A 21,729-nucleotide genomic window follows, 5' to 3' on the forward strand; every position below is an offset into this window, starting at 1 on the left:
CAAGCGACTCGACGGCACATAACAACAACAAGTCATTGGTCATACAAAATTTTATCATGCAAACTTTAGTATTCTTTCTGTTACAAAGGCTGCATTTTTCCAACCATCTATTCTTTGTCTTCATTTCCAACTCTTGCATTCCAATCACCAGTGATTATCAATGCATCTTGATTGTATGTTTAGTCAGTTTCACCCTGTAGATGTTGATTAAAATCCTCAACTTACTAATGTTTGCTAAATAGTTTGTTCATTATTTTAAATAATGGTTATATTAACAAGCCTTCCTTGTATATATATGGATAGTATCCTATCATTGACAACATTGTACTTCAGAGTAGATTTTGAAATATTCTTTTTAATAGTAAATATGTTGCCATTTCTCTTCAATTTGCCATTTAAGCATAACCTGTGTGACTATCCAATTCAGAATCCCCAATACCGGTTCATCTCAACTCACTGATTTTGGGATAGCGTTTTTATGCATTATATTTCATTTCCACTTCTGTTTTTTTAGGTTCATGTTTTGTACATTCCACATTCCTATTATTAATAGACACTTGCAGCAGTTTCTCCTCATTTTGAGTCATGCTATATTAGCAAATGAAGATCCATTAACAAATGAAGATCTTAAAAGCTTTAGTCCATCCATGCCATTAAATTTTACTTTAATTGAGGGGGTAGCTCTTCCCTAGTGATGAGTGTCTTTCAATAGTATATCAAGCTATGTTCCACTGCTATTAATACATTTTTGACGGGCTTATTATTTCAGTCTTAGCTTGCCAGTCTATTTAGTCTAGAAACACCTCCAAAATGTATTCTTTCAAGAATGATCCTGCTAGTAATACCAGTGTCATTGCTTCCAAGATTATGACAGTATGACAAAATGAGAGACAAAGGACAGTAAGAAAGAGTATTCAAAGAGAACTATATTTCTGGTGTGATCCCAGAGATGTGTAAAGGGTAATGTGGAGACGGCCATATCTGACCTCTACTGACTCTCGAAGGGGAAACTGACCCCACCAACAACAACCACAGCCCCAAACCCAGTTCTCAAGAGGTCAAACCTGTCCCCCACCCTCCTGTACCTCTTTCCACTAATTCCAACACCAATCTTACTTACTGTCCAAAATGTATTGCAGTAGGTCACAGACAACATGGAACTATGTTTACGATAACGAGGTTTATGAGTATGAAGCATAAAGTATACAATTTCAATTGGCAACAGGATACAATTTCTCAGTCAGGACAGTTCTTTGTTACTATTATTTTTATTGATATTTTAATGAAAATTTACAGAAAATTTGGATTTCCATTTATTCATTGTTGCACATTTTTCTCCTTACTCCCTCTACAGTTCATTTTTCTCTTTAAAAAGATTTTTGCCATTGTTGCACGGTTTCCTCCCTTTCCCTCATGCTGCTGCCGACTTTGCTATACACCTCTTATTCTGGACAGTTGTCATGAAAATAAAATAATACCTAATTATCTATTTCTTTTAGACAGTTCTTTCTCTCCTATTTAAAGGCAGTGTTCATTATTTATCCACTCTTAGTTTTCCCCCAATTCCCATGTCAGTCCTGTTTTATAACAGTGGAATTATGCACTATTTGTCCTTTTGTGACTGAAATATTTCACTTAGCATAATGTCCTCCAGAGTCACCCATTTTGTATAATATTTTATGAGTTCCTTGTTTTTCAGTGCTGTCTAGTATTCCACTGTGTGAAGGTACCAACCACACCTTCTCTATCCACTTCTTTGTTGATGGGCACTTGAGTTGCTTCCATCTCTTTGTTATTTTGAACAAGGCCACAATAAACATGTGTGTGCATGTATATGCTTGGGTGGCAGTTATGGTTCCTTTAGGGTATATTCCCAGTAGTGGAATTGCTGGGTCAAATAGGATCTCTATTTCCAACTCTTTGAGAAAGCACCATACTGCCTTCCAGAGTGGTTGCACCATTTTACGCTCCAACCAACAGTGAATGTGTGTTCCAATTTCTCCACAACCTCACCAATGCTGGTTGTTAGTTGTTCTGTTGAACTTTGCTATTGTTACTCGGGTGAGATAATATCTCATAGTTGTTTTGATTTTCCTCGCTATTAGAGCTAGGGATTTTGAACCTTTCTTCATGTGCTTGTTCACTATGTCTTCTTTGGTGAAGTTCTGTTCATATCCTGTGCCCATTTTGAGATTGGGTTCTTTACCTTTATTTTGTTGAGGTTCTCGAGTATTCCATAAATTCTAGATATAATTCCCCTGTCAGACATGTCATTACCAAAATTCCCCCTCCCCAGTCTGTGGCTTTCCTTTTTATCCCGTTGGAAAAGTTTTTAGATGTGCATAGGATTTGATTCTTAGAAGATCCCACTCATCTATTTAACTCTTTCCTTGTTGCGGGTTTTTCAGAATGCTTGGGAGACTGTTCATGTTGTGGATTAGGGCTACTGGAGTTCTTCCAAGCTTTTCTCTGATGAAGTTTTTAGTCCTCGGTTACACTCCTAAGTCCTTGATCCATTTCGAGTTGGTTTTTTTGTATAGTGTGAGGTGTGGGTCTGGCTCAAGTTTCTATATATAGTTTTCCAATTTCGCCACCATTTGTTAAAGAGGCTTTCATTTCCTCATTTAATTGATTTAATCTACTTGTCAAAAATCAGTTGACTATAGGTAGATAAGCTGATTTCTGCATTCTCAATTCTGTTCCATTAATCTATGTGTCTTCAGGACAGTTTTCTAAGCATGCTCACAGGCCCTTAAAACTTAAGCATTGGCATCTTAGTTAGGACAGTGTTACAAAGCTCTTATTATCATGTGTGGTCAAGCTGCCAGTGATTCATAGTGATGCTATGTACAATATTTCTGAACCCTCTGTTATCTTGTTAACCCTCTGTTAATCTCACTGTTTCTGACATTATCCACCCCCATTAAATGAGTTACTATGTCAATACATCTAATCCAGGGTCTTTCTCTCCTGCACTGTCCCTCCACCCTTCTAAGCATGATGTCCTTTTCCAAAAAAACTGGGCCCTCTTGGCCACATGCGTAATGTATGTGAGAGAGAGCTTTGAAATCCTTGTCTCAAAGGAGCAGCTTTCCAATACAGACCTCTTTATTCTCTTAGAAGTCCATGGTATGTTCAAGACTCTTTTCCAGCACCACAACTCAAAGACATGTCTTCTTCTTCTTCTGCCATCCTTATTGATCATCCAGCTCTCATTGTGAAGACCATGGATTGGATCAGGTGCTCCTTAGTCTCTAGACTTACATCATTACTCTTCAATACTCTAGGAAGGTTCCTGGAATCATATTTTTCTGAATTCAACTCATCTTTCAATTTCTTGACTGTTGGTGTCATGAGTATTGATTGTGGAACAAAGCAAGTTGAAATTGTTAATAAACTCAGTCTCTTCATCAATCATGATATTACCAACTAGCCTAGTAGTGATAATCTTTGTTTTCTTAATGTTGAGCTTCAACCCACATTGAAGACTACAGTCCTTTACCTTCTGGAGCAAACACCTTGGGCTCTCCTCAGCTGCAGCAAGAAAGATTGTGTGGTCTGTATAGCACAGCTTGTTGATGAATCTTTCACCAATCCTGATCCACATCTCTCTTCATAAAGTCCAGCCTCTTGAACAATGTGTTCTGCATACAGGTTGAAAAGCTATGAAGATAGGAGGTATTACCATACAGTGTTTTTTTGCTGTGTTCTGACTACTGCCTCTTTCCCCAAGTATAGCTTTCACATGAGCACAATTAAGTATGCAGGGATCTTCATTATTCTCTAGGTCAGCCACATTTTGTCGTGATCCACATAGTCAAATGCCTTTGCATAGTCAATGAAATGTGGATAGACATTCCTCTTGTCCTCTCTGTTTTAAGCTAAGATTCATCTAACATTGGTTATCATTTCCCTAGTTCCATAGTTTCTTCTAAACTTTGCTTGCACATCTGGCAGTTCTCTGTCAATGTACTGTTCCAACCATCTTTGGATAATCTTCAGCAGATCTGACTTGCTTGTGTTATTAACAATATCATTCAATCATTTCCACACTGTTGTCAGTTGATCCTTTGGTTTGTTTTTTAAAGATTTTATTTATTTTCTTCTTGTGTAACGTAAAATTGGATCCGACTGACACAAGAGGAAGTTGTCCCTCCTTCTCCAGCAGAGCATCTGGTGGATTTGAACCACGTGCCTTTGGAATTGCTGTGCAGCTTCTTACCATTTTGCCACCAGAGCTCCCTTTTTTTTGATGACAATAAATATGGATCTCTTTCAGGTAGCTATCTTTCAGATTTCTTGGCACAACCTGGTGAGTGTATCCAGAGTTGCATCTGTCTGCTGAAATATATCAATTAGTATGTCATCAATTCCTGGGGCCTTGTTTTTTGCCACTTCCTTCAGAGAAGCTTGAACTTCCTCCTTCATCACCATTTTCTATTGATGATATGCTGCTTCATGAAATTCTTCTGTATCAACCATTTCTTTTGATTCAGTGATTCTGTTAATCCTGCCACTTAGGGCTCTTCCTTATCCCTCCTCAAACAAATTTTGATGAAGGCTCCTACCTCTGATTTTGTGGGGTAGCATTTCCAGGGTAAGCTCTGTCTCATGTTGGGACTCTGGTTCTCTGCTGTGGCTGCCCCTGGTGCTGCTCCTGTATGTCCTGAGCGGCACAGGAATCTTTGGCCCCAAAGGATGAAACTCTTCTCCTTTGCTGGTAAGTGACATTCCCTAAATCTGATCAATTTAGTGGCAAGGTAGCCAATTACCTTGCAGATAGGCTAACACGAACTATTCACATATCCCTGTCCATCCACATGACAAAGACAAAGTCAATGGCTAGGAAAGCCAGTTTGAACAATAAACCCTTGACCCACTAGGCACACACCCCCCCAATCAACCAAAACCCATCTCCCCCAGACTCCCTGCATACATCATGTGCCTTAGAACAATATAGTCTCAGACTTTCATTTGCCAGTGAGTTTTTCCAGTGTTTCTGTTCTCAAATCACATCTCTTTGTGTGTATCCTTTTAAAAAAATTTATATTGATTTATTTACAAAGTTAAAATACATTATTTTTCACAAAAGATCTTTCCCATTTCCTTCACCTCCCACACACACATCAAATTTCATGACCCTATGATTAACACTCCCCCTCCCTGCCCATTTTCACCACTTTGCTTCCACTCACCTGCCTCTTGGATCCTCATACTCATTCTACAATAGTGGTTTTATACAATACTTGTCTTTATGGGACCGAGTTAGTTCACTCAGCATAATGCTCTCTAGTCCCTCTCAATTTAGGTAGTAATTTACAAAATCACTGCTCCTGCATGCTGTGTAGTATTCCACTATGTGAATGTACTACAACTTCTCAATCTATTTGTTTGTAGTTGGACATCTAGACTGTTTCCATGTTCTTGCAATGATGAATACTTCTGCTGTGAACATTGGTTTATAAGTCTCTGTTTTGGCCTCAGTTCTCATTTCCCCAGGGTATATTCTAAGCAATAGAATAACTGGGTCACATGGAATTTCTCTGTTCAGCTTTCTGAGGAAGCGCCAAACTGCCTTCCAGAGTAGTTGTACCATTGTACAATCCCACTAACAATGTATTTTGCCACATCCTCTCCAGCATTTATTATTTACTATTCTGTTAAACTTTGCCATTGCTACTGGAGTAAGATGATATCTCATTGTGGTTTTGTCTCTCTAATTCTGGCAAATGTGATTTGGAACATGTCTTCATGTGTCTGTTGGTCATTTGATTATCTTCCTCTGTGAAAATTCTATTTAAATCTTTTGCCCATTTTATAATTGGGTTATCAGTCTTTTTCTTGTGGAAGCCCAGGAATAATTCTATGAACTTTTGTTATGAGACTCTTGTCTGAGATAGTATTGGTAAATATTTGTTCCCAGTCCGTAAGTTTTATCTTCACCATGTTGAAAAGTTTTTGATGCACACAGGGATTTAATCTTTAGAAGGTCCCATTCATCACTTTTATCCTCTTCAGAGTGTGCATTTTTGGCTATATTTGCCAGTCTCTTTATACCATAGACTAGGCCTTTTAAGCTTGATCCCAGTTTGTCTCTTATGAACTTTAGAGTTTTGGGCTTTACTCTAAGGTCTCTGGTCCACCTTGAGTTAATTTTTGTGTATGGTGTGAGATGTGGATCCTATTTCAGCTTTCTGGAGGTAGCAGTCCAGTTTTACCAGAACCATTTGTTGAAGAGGTTACTTACCATTTTCCAATTTGATAGGTTTTATTTCCTTGTTGAATATTAGTTGACCATAGATGTTGTTGTTATTCATTGCCATCGAGTCAGACCTGAACACTTGTATAACTTTCATAGTTTCTCCAGGTTCACAGAGTTTCTAGAAGGAGGCAAGCTATTTCCTAAGTGGATGCCAATCCTGCTTTCAAGTTTATTTTAATCCAGAAGCTCCACCAAACACTGTCCACCATGGGTAACCATTTTCACATCTGACACATCAATGTCACAGTGTTTAACATCACAGCAGCCACAGGTTACATCTGTACAGCAAATGGACAGACCAATGTTATACCACTTAGAAGAAGTTGACCAAAACTAGCTGAATCTGTTTCTGGGTTCTCAATTCTGTTCCATTGGTCTATGTGCCTGTCATTGTATCAGTACCATACTGTTTTGGTTACTACTGCTGTGTAGAAGGTTGTGAGGTCAGGAAGTGCTATGCCTCCTACTTCAATTTTATTTCTCAGAAGTGTTTCATGTTACATATTTTGAAAGGTAGCAGAAGTTAAAAGACAGGAACAATTTAAAATAGAAAAGCACATAAAAAGTTTTTCTCTTTGAAATGTGATTGCTATGGCATGAAAAAGAAGGATCAAAGTTTAATCCCATGATGATATAATTTTTTAATGAATTGAAATTGCAGCTAATAGAGAGCTGAATATAAAGATTAGGGAATATGAAAGGAAGGCATTGCATGGATTATTCATTATAGGTGGTAAAAGAGCAGGAGTAGAATTTCTGTGAAAGACAATTTAGAAAAATAAGCCAACCAACTTAAAAATCAGAGCGCAGCACAGCTTGAATCTGCATTCATAAATAAAATGAAACTAAAATAATTATTTAGTAGCAGAGTCGTACTGGAGCAGCTTAGTGATATAAATTGTGGTCGCTGTGGACCATACTTGACTCAGCACCTAATAATAGCTAACAGGGCAGGAATAAGAGTATGGCTGATTCATTGGACCCTGTCTAACCCAGTGACAGTTCCCTTGCCTCTGATTTCAATTATTTGATTCTTCTCTGTCTTACTGAACACATCTGTCTTCTGATTCTCTTTCTTTGCCCTCTCTGCTTGTTTTTTTTCCATCGGAACGGAAAGTCTGTTTTTCCCTCAGTTTCTGCCTCTGTTTGTGGTATTTTTTTATTTCTTTACCAAACTCATTTATTTCTTCTGACCTGTCAAAATGTCACCAGTGAATTTCTGACATCAGTGCTATGATGATGGATGTGAGTGTCCAGTCGCACTATTGCATGCCAGGTAAATAGCAGCACATTCATGCTTACAGAGGCACTGCTAACATGACCTGACATGGCATTTAACATATACACAAACACATTATCTAACACCAATATGCTGTCCTAACAGTGCACTAACAGGCTATGCAGCATGCGCACTAACCTGCTATATAATGTATATGTACTGTAGTTATGTGTTCCACTGTGTTGTCTAATGTGTTCTAACATCTCACCTAACATAGGTACCAACACACAGTCTAATATACTTTAGTATGCCATATGCCATGTACACCAACATTCCCAAACATTCATGAACCTACACTTTAGTGTGTGTACTACCATGTCCTAATTTCCTTGCTTCTTCTCCTCCCAAGTCATAGGGTCCTTTACAAAGGAAACTTTCAATCTAATAGGTCACATAATTGCTATATCAGGCACACTTGACATGATGTGTAACCTTACAATTAATAGCATTGATTCACTTACTTATAATTTATCTATTAGTTTGTACAATAAAATACACTCCAATAATACATGATAAGAATATGTTTTTTTAAAAAATAGAGTGATCTAGGAAACTTTTTAAAAGGAAGTAAGAATCAGACATAGGTGGGTAAAAGTAAACGGGGAAACGGAGGGGGAGTGGGTGCTGAGGGTGGGCCGGGAGGAAATCATGAGGTCACAGAGTTCGATTGGCAGAAGGACTGCCTTGAAGGGATTAGCATAGAGCTTGTGGGCACCTGAAAAGATGGACTGACTGTGGATCTAGATCAATGGTGGTTAATTTATGAAACACAGCTTATGAGAGTGATCATACGAAACACAATGTGAATGAAGGGATATGTGAAACACAATGAATAGAATACGATTTATACAAATTTCCTACGCAAACCAATATAACACTTTTAAAAGGAAAATAAGTAGTGATCCTGCAAGTCACTTCAAAAGAATTATATGTTAAAAGTAACACTTTATTGTGTTTACAGGGAAAATTTACATAAAAATTAAGCTCCCATTAAGTGATTTCTACACAAATTATACCGTTCTTTGGTTAATTTTTTTTGCAATGTGTCATTATTCTTATTCACTCTATTATAATTGTACCATTTCCAATACTCTAGCTTGCCTGTGTCTTCTTTAATTATTTTTTGCTTTGTAATAACTTCTTATTCTTTTGGTTTTCTAGATGGAGTTAATTTTTAAAGGAGTTCATGACTTACTAGTGGTAATCTTTTTTCTTTTAAATTTTATTATTTTCTGTGTGCGTGTACCGTCAAATTGGATCTGACTGGTGCAAGAGGGGTTGGCCCCTCCTTCTCCGGCAGAGCATCTGGTGGATTTGAACCACATATCTCTGGGATTGCAGTGCAGCTTCTTGCCACTAGGCCACCAGAGCTCCCCACTAGTGGTAATATTTATGAGCCATTTAAAAAAAAATTTAGCTAAAAAGGAACTTCAAGGGACTGTTTTTATTTAGAGTTTAAACGTATTGACTGCCAAAAGAACAAACAAGTTTGTCTTGAAGAAAGGGCAGCCAGGATGCTCCTTAGCAGCAAGGCCGATGAAAGTTCTTCTCACATATTTCTGGCATGTTGTCAAAAAGGGATGTCCTTAAGAAAGATACCATTGTGAGAAAAGTAGATAGTGAAAAGAGAAGACCCTGAACAAGATGAGTTGACACAGTGACTAAAAAAGGGCTTGAATATGGTAGAGATCAGGGAGACGCCGAAGGCTAGAGCAAGATCTGGGTCTCTTGTTCACAGATTCACAATGAGTCATTATCAACACAAAACAAAATCTTGGAGAGTTCTATAGTTTCAAACAGTCCATTAAATATAGACTTTTAAAGAATTTGAGTCCTGTTACACATTCTTCTCTTTTCCTATCTTCATTGTATCAGTAACTGATAGAATAGGAGAAAAATCTCCACCCACTGCGGTCCTAGTAAGAATGGTTTATAATAGTCCTGCATCCACTCTCAGAGTAAATCAGGCTGTAGTTCACATAGATGGAAAATCCTGTAGACATTTTTGACACTTTCAATTCCTTTATTCTTCTGTTTTTGATGTGTAGAGACCAACAGTTGTCTTTTAAATGGTTATTAGTAAGACCCCAGACACTACACACCACACTGTAGTACATCATAAACTTTATCAACTCTATTTTGTCACTTAACTGAGTTGTTTCATGAGCCTTCAAACCAAGAAAACCAATATTGGGGTGTTTAATTATGTATAAGCAATTATACGTAGACTTTACTGTAGTGATGTAGGTGAAGAAGAACTTTCACTCAGTGAAGCAATTTCACTTGTTGAGGTTGCAAGAGTCATGATGAGGAGAAACAGATGCTGCATGAGCTATGAAAGTAGGAAAATTTGAAGTTGTAAAAAGTGAAACAGAAAGCATAAAGATTAACAGGCTAGGCACTAGTGAGTTGAGGTGAACTGGTATTGCACATTTTGAATTAGACAATTTTAAGATTTACTATGCTAGAAATTAAAAATTGAAGAGGAATGGTGTGGAATTCATTGTCAAAAAGAGCATTCCTTTAACAACTGTCTCATGCGGGATTTGTCCTTTTCTGTCTGAGATATTTCACTCAGGATAATATCTTCCAGGCCTATCCATGTTGTGTAGTGTTTTACCAGTTTGCTGTTTTTTCAATTCTGTGTATTATTTCATTGAATGATTGTACTGCAGTTTTCTATTTGTCTCTTGGTGGACACTTGGGCTGCCTCCATCTTATTAGTATTGTGAATAATGCTGCAACAAACATGGGTGTGCATACATACACTTGTTTGTGTTACAGCTCTGGGTTCTTTAGGGTATATTCCTAATAGTGAAATAGCTAGGTCAAATGTTATGTCTCTTTCCAACCTTTTGAGGAAGTACCATACTTCCTGTCATAGTGCTTGAACCATTTGACATTCCTGCCAGCAGTGTATGAGAGTCCCAAACTCTCCAAATCCTCACTGACATTTTGTTTCTGCTGTCAGGCTGACTGCACAACAGACTTTTAACTATTCATACACAAGTTCAAACTAAAGGTAAAGGTCTGTTGTACAGGCAGTATGGTGCAGAATCAGGATTGGAAGGAAACTCATCAATAACCTGAGACCCATCCATAACCCGCTTATGCAAATGACACAACCTTGCTTGCTGAAAGTGAGGAGGACTTTAAGCACTTGCTGCAGAAGATAAAGGAATGCAGCCTTCAGTATGGATTGCATATCAATATTAAGAAAAAAAAGATTCTTACCACTGGACCACTAGGGGGTGTCATGATGGATGGAGAGGAGATTGAAACTGTCAACAGCTTCATTTGCTTGAATCCACAATGAACACCCTTGGTACGAGCAGTCAGGAGGTCAGGAGACACATTGCACTGGGAAAATCTGCAGTTAGGGACTTTTGCAAATTATTGAGGAATAATGATGTCCAGTTTAAGGACTAAGATGTGTCTGATTCAGGCCGTGGTCTTTCTTGATTACTAGCTATATGTCTGAGACCTGTACAATGATTAGGGATGACAGAGAGAGAATTGATGCCTTTGAGCTGTGATGTTGGAGAAGAGCACTGAACATCCCATGTACAGCAAAGAGAATGAACAGATATGTCTTGGAGAGGATATAGCCAGAGTTCTCTTTGGAGGCAAGAATGATGAGACTTTACCTCACATACCTTGGACATGTTGCTAGGAGGTTCTATTCCTTGGAGAAGGACATGATACTGGGAAAGGTGGAGGGTCGGCAAGGAGAGGAAGACTCTCAATCAGGTGGATTGATATGGTGATTGCTGCAATGGCTCTTGTGCATCAAGAAGTGTGAGGATGGCACAGGACAGAGTAGAGTTCAGATCTTTTGGTCATAGGGTTGCTATGAGTCATGCTTGACTCAAATGCACCTACCAACAACAATAACTAGAGGTTCTGAACATTTCTTCATGTGTTTGCTGGCGATCTAATGTTCTTCTTTGGTGAAGTGTCTGTTTATACCTTGTGCCTATTTTGTGATTGAGTTGTTTGCATTTACTTTGTTGAGATACTGGAGTGTTCCATAAATTATAGATATGAGTTTGCTATCAGATATGTCAATGCCAAATGTTGTTCCTGTCCCCTCCCTCCTTCCCCCATCTAGGAGCTTCACTTTTACCCTCTTGGAGAAATTTTTTGATGTGCACAAGAATTTTTTTTATTTGAAAATACTGCCTTAAACTATTGATATAAAAATAGAATGTATATGGTGGGGGGTGGGGAGAGGAGAGGAAAGGAGTGGATAGATAATAAATGCACTGGAGTAGAGGGGAAGGGAAGGATTATCTGTAAGGAATGGATGCTTAGGCAATATATTGATTAAAATTAGAAATGTGGAATAAGACAAGCATTACAAAGTAAAGGAGCAAAAGGAAGGGGAGAGTGAGGAGGAAAATGTTCATCAGTGAATGGATGAAAACCCATTATTTTCTGTAAACTTTCATTAAGATTACAGTTAACAAAAAGTAAAAATACCTGACAAAACCAAACTAAACTTTATTAGCTTGATGGTTTTATAAGGAATTAGTTAATCAATGACTGTTAATGTTATAAAACAAAATGTCTACCAATGATTGTATGAAAACACATAGTGTTATTTGTAAACCTTCCCTCAAATACAGAAGAAAATATTTTTAAAATAATAATAATAATAGCATTTCAAGAAGCACAATGCTGTTAGTGATAGGAGACTATTCATACACACACATGGAAGTTCTGGAGCATCTATTATTAAAATATATTTATAAACTACAAAAGCCAAATATGAAGAAATTAAAGATTTCTAACTTTTAAAAATTTTTATTATTTTTTGTGTGTGTACTGTCAACTCGGATCTGACTGGTATAGGAGGAGATTGTCCCTCCTTCTCCTTCAGAGCATCTGGTGGATTTGAACCTATCTCCTCTAGGATTGCAGTGTGGTTTCTTGCCACTAGGCCACCAGAGTTGGAACTGACCCATAGTTAACTCTTCAGCCGGTTTTGAGAGGCATTTCATCACATGGGAGGAGATTTGCCCATCCTTCTCCCATGAAGCAGTTGCAGATTCAAACAGTGTGCCTTGGAAATTACAGGACAGATTCTTACCACTGTGTGTGTGTGTGTGTGTGTGTGTGTGTGTGTGTGTGTGTGTGTGTAGTTATTGGAGGACTATCCAAAAACACAAAAACACCAGGAACAGTATAACCACAGATTACCAGAAATACAAGCTGGGTTTAGACGGGAAAGTGGCACTAGAGACATTATTGCCAATGTTAGATGGTTCTTGGCTGAAAGCAGAAAAGTACCAGAAGAATGTCTATCTGTGTTTCATTGAGTATGCAAAGACATTTGGCTGTGTGGATCACACCACATTTTGGCTAACGTTGAGAAGAGTGGGAATCCCAGACCACTTGATTGTACTAATGGAAAACCTAGACTTGGGCCAGGAAGGAGTCCTCAGAAGAGAGCAGGGAAACATTGTATAGCTTAAAATTTGGAAAGGAGAGCATCAGGATGCATCCTGTATTCATATCTTTTCAATCTAGATGTAGAACAGATCATTCAGGAGGCTGGGATTTATGAGGAGGGATGTGATTATTATTGGAGCATGACCATCAACAACCTGCGTTATGCTGATGCCACAACCTTACTTTCTGAAACTGAGGAGGACCTAAAGTGTTTATTGTAGAAAATCAAGTACTATAAGTTTCAATAGGAATTGAAGCTCAACATCAAGAAGACAAAGACCAACTGGACCAACTGGCAGCACCATGATAGATGGTGAAGAAATTTAGGATGTTAATAATTTCAGCTTGTTCAGTTCCACCATCAACACTCTTGGAACCAGCAGACAAGAAATTAAAAGACAAATTGTATTAGGAAAGTCTACTGTCAAGGATCTCTCCAAAGTACTAATGAGTAATGATGTCAGTCTAAGGACTAAGGTACACCTGATGCAGGCCATGGTCTTCACAATTACTTTCTATGCATCAGAGAGCTGGATAATGACTAAGGATGATAGAAGAAAACACAATGCCCTTGCATTGTGGTGCTGGAGAAGAGTTAAACATAACATGGACTGCTGAGAAAACAAATAATTCTCTTGTGGAGAGGGTAAAATCAAGTTTCTCCTTGGACGCTGGGATTTTGAAGCTCCATCTCATATACTTTAGGCACGTGGCCAGGAGAGACCAGTCCTTGGAGAATGACATCATGCTTGGAAAGGTGGAGGGACAGCTCAAAAAAGGAAGACCCCAGATGAAACGGATTGACACATTGACTGGGGCTGTGGGATTAGGTGTGTCGGAGTCAGTGAGACTGGCTCAGGATAGATCAAGGTTCAGAGATATTGTACATATGTCGCTATAAGTCACAGGTGACTCCCATGGCATGTAACAATAACATTGGAGAAGTGTATTTTATGATCATAGATAATATTAGGTCATCTGTTGTTGTTGATGATTGCCGTCGAGTAGAGGATGACCCATAGTGACTCTATAAACAAAAGACCGAATATCTTTCCATAACTATTGTTGTTTCTCTAAGTCCATATAGTTTCCATAGAAATGTGGTTTAGGAAGTGGATGCCACTCCTGCTTTCAAACCTGTTTTACAACTGGGAGATCCACCAAACACTGTCCACAATGGGAAACCACACATCCAGGTTACTTCATACAGCACATTGACAGAGTCATGTGCAAAGTGGAGAGTTTTCCTCCAGAATTAACAGCACTAATCTCATTTAGCAGTGGTTAAATGTCGTTGAGTCGAATACAACTAAGAGTAAGCTTTGCACAAAAGACTTGAACTCTGTTCTATAATGAACATAATTTCTGTACATTTAGAGAGTTTAGAGAGTTTGTAGAGTTCCCAGAGGCAGCTAGTTTAGGAATTGGATGCCACTCCTGCTTCCCAACACGAATCCATCTGGAAACTCATCCAAACATTGTAAATAATGGGTAGCCATTAGTGGATTTGACATGACTATGGAACAGTGTTCAGCGTGGCAGCAACTCCAAGTTGTTCAGTACAGCGAATAGACAAATGATTGCTGTGTCTCTTAAAGAATATTAATTCTAAATTAATAAATTTAATGTGTTAATTAAATCCTCAGGACCTCCAGGATTTTAAAGCCACACCCTCTAGCAGGCCTCCACCCTTAGTGGGAAGAAGAACAGTAACACAACAAACATGACCCCTTATGTAACTGCCATCAAGAGGGGACTGCCATCAAGATGCCAGCCAGCCGCCGGCTCCTAGAATGCAGGGAGACTCGAAGGCCCCAGGCCCCAGGCTGGCACACAGTAGGTTATCTAGAGAAAAAGAAAAATGATCTTTAAACAAATACACTTGGTGAACTATCACTCTTTGCCATCTTCAAAATAACAGTGCAACTTGCAGCCCTAGAGAGTCTATACAAATATGTAAGGGGTAGAGAATATGGTAATGAGAGAAAAGCATTAACAATCTTTGTTTAGGCAGTGTATTAAATTTTCATCTTGTTATTAAAATGTTCAAGGTAATTATTGAGCATGTTCACTAAGCAAAGGCAGAGAGAACATAATTAAGACCCTATCTTGTTACTGTTAATATGCCTGGGAATTCAGCCCCCAAGATCTTGGGAATTGATAAAAAAGCAACTAGCTCTGCATCTTGGAGACTAATGTGTGTCTGTAAAGTCTCCTGAATCATTAATTTAGGATTCCCTGGAGTTTCTCTATTCTCTTGCAAATATTTCCAGGCCCTTTCATCAAGCCTTTTACTCTTCTCTGAGTTGTGAGAAGATGTAGATGGGAAGACTGAACTTAGATTCTAATTTCTCTTAAAAGAGAAACAGGCCATAGTTTGGATAAATGGAAAGGGCAGTAGCAAATTGAAAAAGTATTTCCTTGTCTTTATTTTGAGACTAGTTAGGAAGTTAAGAACCAACTTGAATTCTGAGGAGTCAATTGCTAGTCGATTGGTCCCAGCATTAGGCTCTAGCTGTCCAAGGCAAGAAGAATCAATGTCTTTGAATCATGGTGTCAGTGAAAAGTAGTGAAAATACCAAGGACTGCTAGAAGAACAAGCAAACAAACCTGTCTGGGGGAAGTTGCAGAGTGCTTCTTAGAGGCAAAGATAGTGAATCTTTGTCTCACATACTTTGGACAGATTGTCAAGAAGAACGAGACTGGAAAAAGGGAACATGCTGGGAAAGGTAGAGAATCAATGAAAGAAAGGAAGGTCTTCAATGATATGAAATGACGAATTACAATGGGCTTGCGAATGATAGAGATCATGATGGTGGCACAAGATAGGGCAAGGTTCACCTCTGATGTTCATAGATTTGAGGATACCTGACAACAACAACCACCACAACAACACAGGGCCCTCTGCCAAGAGGCTCTGGGGAGTGTGGGCAATTGCATTTGTGCAGTCAGGTATCTATGCTGGTAATATAAAGATCTGTACGTGAATACTCAGGAACTCTGGTGGCCTAGTCTATGAGGAGTTGTACCACTAACCCAAAGGCATCTCCCTTCTGGTTTTAATTGACCAATGATTCCAAGGTTGAAAACTGTGCAATCTCCTGCTGTGTGATATATAGACTCAGCAATCCATTGAAGAGCACCTAGGAGCAGGTTCCAATTCACTAATGTTGAGCTGTTGAGGATGTAACAATAGAAGACCCTTTCCAAGGTACGAGGAGACTCACACTAGCCTTTTTGGGAATTTGATCTCCTACCAGAGCCTTGAGTTTCATTTAATTTTTTTATAGTATTTTCAAAATACGTATGTGTTATTGCAGGTCCTTTAACTTGTTTGGTTCCCCTCCCCCTGCACCCCACTTGAAAATTGAAATAAACAACGAAAACGGTTTCAAGGAAACAGATTTTCCTGCTTTGTATTTCCTTAATTCTCATCTATAGTAACGGTTTGCTGTTGCCATTTTCTGTGTTGATAGTAATAATGGAGTATAGATTTTCCCACCTAGGCTGTCTTCTCGGCATGATTGATTGCTAAAGTGGTCACACAGAAGAATGGATTCTGCCCAACAGGAAGCCTAATCAGTGGACAAAGTGTCTTCCACAGAGATTGTAAAAGGCCAGATAGAGTTCCCTGCTTATTCAGTTCAATGCCCAACACAGCATAACAAATATGTTGGATCACTTTTTCCAACAAAATCTCAGTAATGGTCCGAAAAACCAGTTCATAATACAATATGCCTTGTCATTTTTTGTTTTGTATCTTGGCCCCTAAATGATCTTTTATTCATTTTTCACTTCTTCTGTGATTGTTTCATTGTTAAGAAGTAGTCAATGCTCTTTAAATAGTATCTATCAAATAGTCCAATGAGGGTTCTGATTCCAGTGGGATTAATTAATCCTACTTTACTTCAATTTCTGCCTGGATTATTTGTCTCTAAAGTGATGATTGCCACCCATCTGTAGTTTGTGACTCGTACTGGGGTGACTTGCATGTTGCTCTGATGCTGGAAGTTGTGTTACTAGCACTTCAAATACCAACAGGATTACCTGGGTGCACAGGTTTCAGAACAGCTTCCAGAGTAGGACAGACTAGGTAGAAAGGCCTGGTGATCTAATTCTGAACTTTAGCCAAAGTATGTGGATCACAATGTACACCTTGCCCAGCAGAGTACTGGAAGCTTTTTGGATAGGAAGGTACTAAAAAGGTACACTTAGTTACAATAATATATTCAAACATGTCAGTCATCTTGAAGAAGGTACAATATTGAGCAAAGGTTTATTCTGTTACACATAAACCAAACTTACATCTATCGAACTTAATGACAGCTAAGAAGATCAAAGTAATTATGTGTATCAAGATTTGGTGTGGAACCCAATTTTTTTCTAATGTAATTCCTAGATATTCCCTCATATTTCCCCATATTCTCTTATTAGATATATTAATTTGAGCTGGGATCGACTCATAGCTAACACTCCAGTGAGTTTTCAGAGGCTATAAATCACATGCAAGGAGACTGCTCATCTTTCTCCTGTGGAGAAACTGGCAGATTGAAAACACATGTCTGGATGGGCAGCAAAATCCTTTAGCACTAAGCCAAGAAAGCTCCTTACTGTGTCTTTTAGGAGATGAAGATTGAAGATTCTTGCTTCATAAAATTCTCAGCAAATTCCACTAACTGCCTGGGCTATGTAGAACACTGAATGCATATCAGGCAGTTAAGATATGTTCATTAAGATGACATGATTAAGGTAAAAATATTCCAAGGCATAGATGGCCCACTGACTTTCAAAATCCATCCTGATCTTTTTGTAGCCTTTGAGCTTGCAAATGCTTCAAAGTTAAAAGAAAAAACCCCAAAACTCTCTTAAACCTCTTGGAGGCAAAGTATTGAGTGTTATTAAGGTTCTAGTTTAGTGGGAGAGTCTTCCTGCCCTCTCTGAAACATTTCTTCTTAATACCTCATAGCCATGGAGTCAGAATCAACTCATAGCTGACCCTCAAGCAGATTTACAGAAGCTGTAAACTGCACAGGAGAAGACTGACCATATTTTACCCACAGAGTCACTGGTAGATTCCAACTGCAGTGCAACATACTATGAACTGCACCCCAAGTTGTTATTAGGTACCTTTGAGCTGAGTACAACTCATGGTAACCCTATGAACAACCCTGTCCTATCCTGTGCTAACGTCACAATCTCTGACACACTTGGGGCCATTGCTTTAGTCACTGTGTCAATCTACCTGGTTGAAGATCTTCCTCTCCTTTGCCATCCTTTCACCTTTCCAAGCAAGATGTCCTTCTCCAAGGAATAGCGTCTCCTAGCAACATGCCCAAAGTATGCAAGGTGAAGATTTGCCATCCTTCTCTCCAAGGAGTACTCTGGTTTCACATTTCCCAAGACATACATATGTAGCTATCCAGGCCATGGTCTTCATAATCACTTACTATGCATCAGAGACCTGGACAATGACTAAGGATGACAGGAGAATTGATACTTTCGAGTTGTGGTGTTGGAGAAAAGTCTTGAACGTATCATGGACCGCCAAGAAAACAAATAGGTCTGTCTTGGAGAGGTTAAAATCAAGTTTCTACTTGAAGGCTAAGATTTTGAAGCTCCATCTCACATACTTTAGGCACGGGGCCAGGAGGGACTAGCCCTTGGAGAAGTACATCATGCTTAGAAGGGTGGAGGGACAGTGCAGAAGAGGAAGACCCCAGATGAGATGCACAGTAACTGGGGAAATGGGGGCTGGTGTGTCAGAGTTGAGAGTGGCTCAGAACAAAGAAGGGTTCAGAGTTGCTGTACATAGGGTTGCTATGAGTTGCAGGTGACTCGATAACACATTACAACAAAACCAACATGCCCCGTAATTCTTAACGTCACATGAATCTAGAGACCAGACACAAGGAAACGAAGGTGAGTTTAACCTCTGTTGATTTATCTACCCTATTAATTCAGTGACTGGGGTAATCGGGATGGGTGTGTCAGAGGCAATGCGATTGGCACAGGATAGAGCGGAGTTTAGGGCTGTTGTACATAGGGTCGCTATGAGTCGCAAACGACTCAATGACACATAACAACAACAACAACAACATGTGGTCATGAGGACAAGTCATTGCTTTACTCAGAATTAACACAAGTCCCACAGCTCAGTCACTGTGTATTGTTAAGAAGCAAGATGTAGGGTAATGGTGGTTTTTTTGTGGGGTTTTTTTTTGTGTGTTTTTTTTCTGGAGAAGAACATAGCAACACTTTATGATCTGGAAGCAGGTGGTGGTGGCAGCAGGATCTGTCATTTCTGGATTGAGTTTCCCCCAACCATGGTTTCATAATCCAGTAGTTGCCTTCCTGCTGCTGTTGTCTTCCTGACTGTGGTGAGGCACTGGGTTCAAGGTGGCAGCTCCCAAAGTGCCTGCAGCTTCCTATTCACAGCAGCAGGACTTCTGGTGGTCTAGTTCTTCTGTGTAACATACAGATTAAATCTGAAGGCTCAACTTAGATGTATTTCTTCAGCTGTCCCTGGTGATTCACTAAGCCATTTAATTAAGTGTGTAAAATATTTTTCTCCTTAATATAGTTAGAGTAGATTCTGTTCTCATTAATTGAACTATGACTAATATCCCATGGGGCCATGCATTTCCTCCAAAATATTTTAAAGCCAATTTACTGGTTGTTTTGTTACCCTTTGGAATGTTTTGGTAGAAGGACCACTAAAAGTTATAACAAATATTACAGTTACAACTAAGTGTTTCCCAAATATACTTAGAAATGTTTGCACATGCCCTATATTTTCCTTATAGCATTACAGGTGATATTCCCTGTATCATTGACTTATACAGTGTTCTTGAAATATTGTTTGGAGTAGAAACAAGTTCCCCAGAGAAGAAATTTTTCTCTCAAGATTTTAACATAGAAATCCTTTCTGACTTTCTGGTCTATCAACCTTTCTTGTGAGTTTTGGGCTAAAAAATGTAAATCAGCTCTTTCCTGAGTTTTCAACTTAGGGGTTTACCCTATTAACATGGAGGCCTAATTGAGTCTCAGAGGAATAGTGAGGACTTTAAATCTAATGGAATTTTCCCTTTTGGGAATTCTTGGGATGTATGGTCTTCTTTTCCTCCAAATTTCTTCTTCTTCTTCATTTTTTTTTCTTTTAAATTAGAATATCTATCCTATATCGGTCAGATGATGTATTTTAGAAGCACATAATTAGTTTTCTAGTTTTCACAGCTCCATAGAAGGAGAGTAATTTTGCCTCAGGTAACCCATTCTCAGAATCTTAACAGTCAATTTAGGCGATTCAGAAGGTAAGATACAAAACTTTATTAGTTGATTATATTTAAGAGATATTTTGGATATTAGGTTAATGTTGGGATAGGTTAAAGCTTTTGACAGGTGAAGTGATGGGGTTGTACATTTTGTACGTGGGAAAGACATAGATTCAAATGTCAGGGATGATGAGGATTGTGCAAGACAGGACAAAGTTCAGGTCTATTGCTCTTGGTTTTGTTATGTGTTGTACTTGACCCTGTGGCACTTAACAACAACAAGGGCAAACCGATAGAGGTTGATTTGTATTCCCTCAAAAGATGCTAGCATTTGTTGTTGTTATGTGCTGTTGCGTTGCTTGCGACTCATAGAGACCTTATGTGCAAGAGCCCTAAATCCTGTTCTATCCTGTGCCAACCTCACTGTCTCCGACACATCTACTCTTGCCATCCCAGTCACTGAATCAATCCATCTCATCAAGACTCTTCCTCTCCTGAACTGTCCCTCCACTCTCCCAAACATGATGTCCCTCTCCAAGGGCTGGTCCCTCCTTACAACATGCCCAAAGTATGTCAGATGAAGCTTCAGAATCCTTGCCTCCAAGAAGCCGCCCGGCTTCACGCTCTCCAGGACAAACTTGTTTGTTCTCCTAGCAGTCCGTGGTATATTCAACACTTCTCTAGCACCACAGCTGAAAAGTATCATCAATTCTCTTTCTATCATCTCTAGTCACTCTCCCGCTCTCTGATGCATAGCACACAACTGCAAAAACTATAGCCTAGATCAGACACACCTTAGTCTCCAGCCTGACATCATTGCTCTTCAGTACTTTGGAGAGGTTCCTAATGTCCCTCCTTCTCCAGAAGACCATCTGGTGGATTCGAACCATGCACCTAGGAGATTGCAGTGCAGATTCTTGCCACTAGGCCACCAGAGCTTGCCTTTAGCTGACTTTCCAAATGCAATTCCTCTTTTGATTTCCTGGCTGCTGGTACAAAGAGTGTTGACAATGGAGCCAAGCAAACTAAAACTATTAACTATATCAATCTCTTCACCTTCTATCATGATGCTGCCAATTGGCTCAGTGGTGAGAATCTTTGTTTTCTTGATATTGAGCTTCAATCCATATTGAAGACTTCAGTCCTTGACCTTTTGCAGCGAGTACTTCAGGCCCTTCTCAGTTTCAGCAAGCAGGGTTGTGTCATCTGCATAATGCAGGTTGATGATGACCCTTCTACCAATCCTGATGCCACATATCTCCTTATACAGCCCTAAATTCCGGATGATCTGTTCTGCATACAGATTGCAAAGGTGTGGAGACAGAATATATCCCTGGTGGAATCCCTTCCCAATTTTGAAACATGCGTTTCCTTGATCTGTTCTGACGACTGCCTTTTGGTTCAAGTATAGGTTTCACATAAGCACAATCAAATGTTCTGGGATTCCCATTCTTCTCAGAGTC

The 21,729-nt window shown here is 39.1% G+C and overlaps 1 protein-coding gene across 1 annotated transcript in view; it reads left to right on the forward strand.

Annotated features, from left to right (window-relative positions):
• The window catches only part of PDE4D (phosphodiesterase 4D, cAMP-specific), a 2,352,803-nt gene that overhangs the window by 178,483 nt on the left and 2,152,591 nt on the right, over positions 1-21,729 (forward strand). The window lies entirely within an intron of this gene.

The sequence above is a fragment of the Elephantulus edwardii genome, unplaced genomic scaffold, assembly GCF_000299155.1.
Source record: "Elephantulus edwardii isolate Elephantulus edwardi_28Jun2011 unplaced genomic scaffold, EleEdw1.0 scaffold00099, whole genome shotgun sequence".
In the NCBI taxonomy this organism is placed as follows: Eukaryota; Metazoa; Chordata; class Mammalia; order Macroscelidea; family Macroscelididae; genus Elephantulus; species Elephantulus edwardii.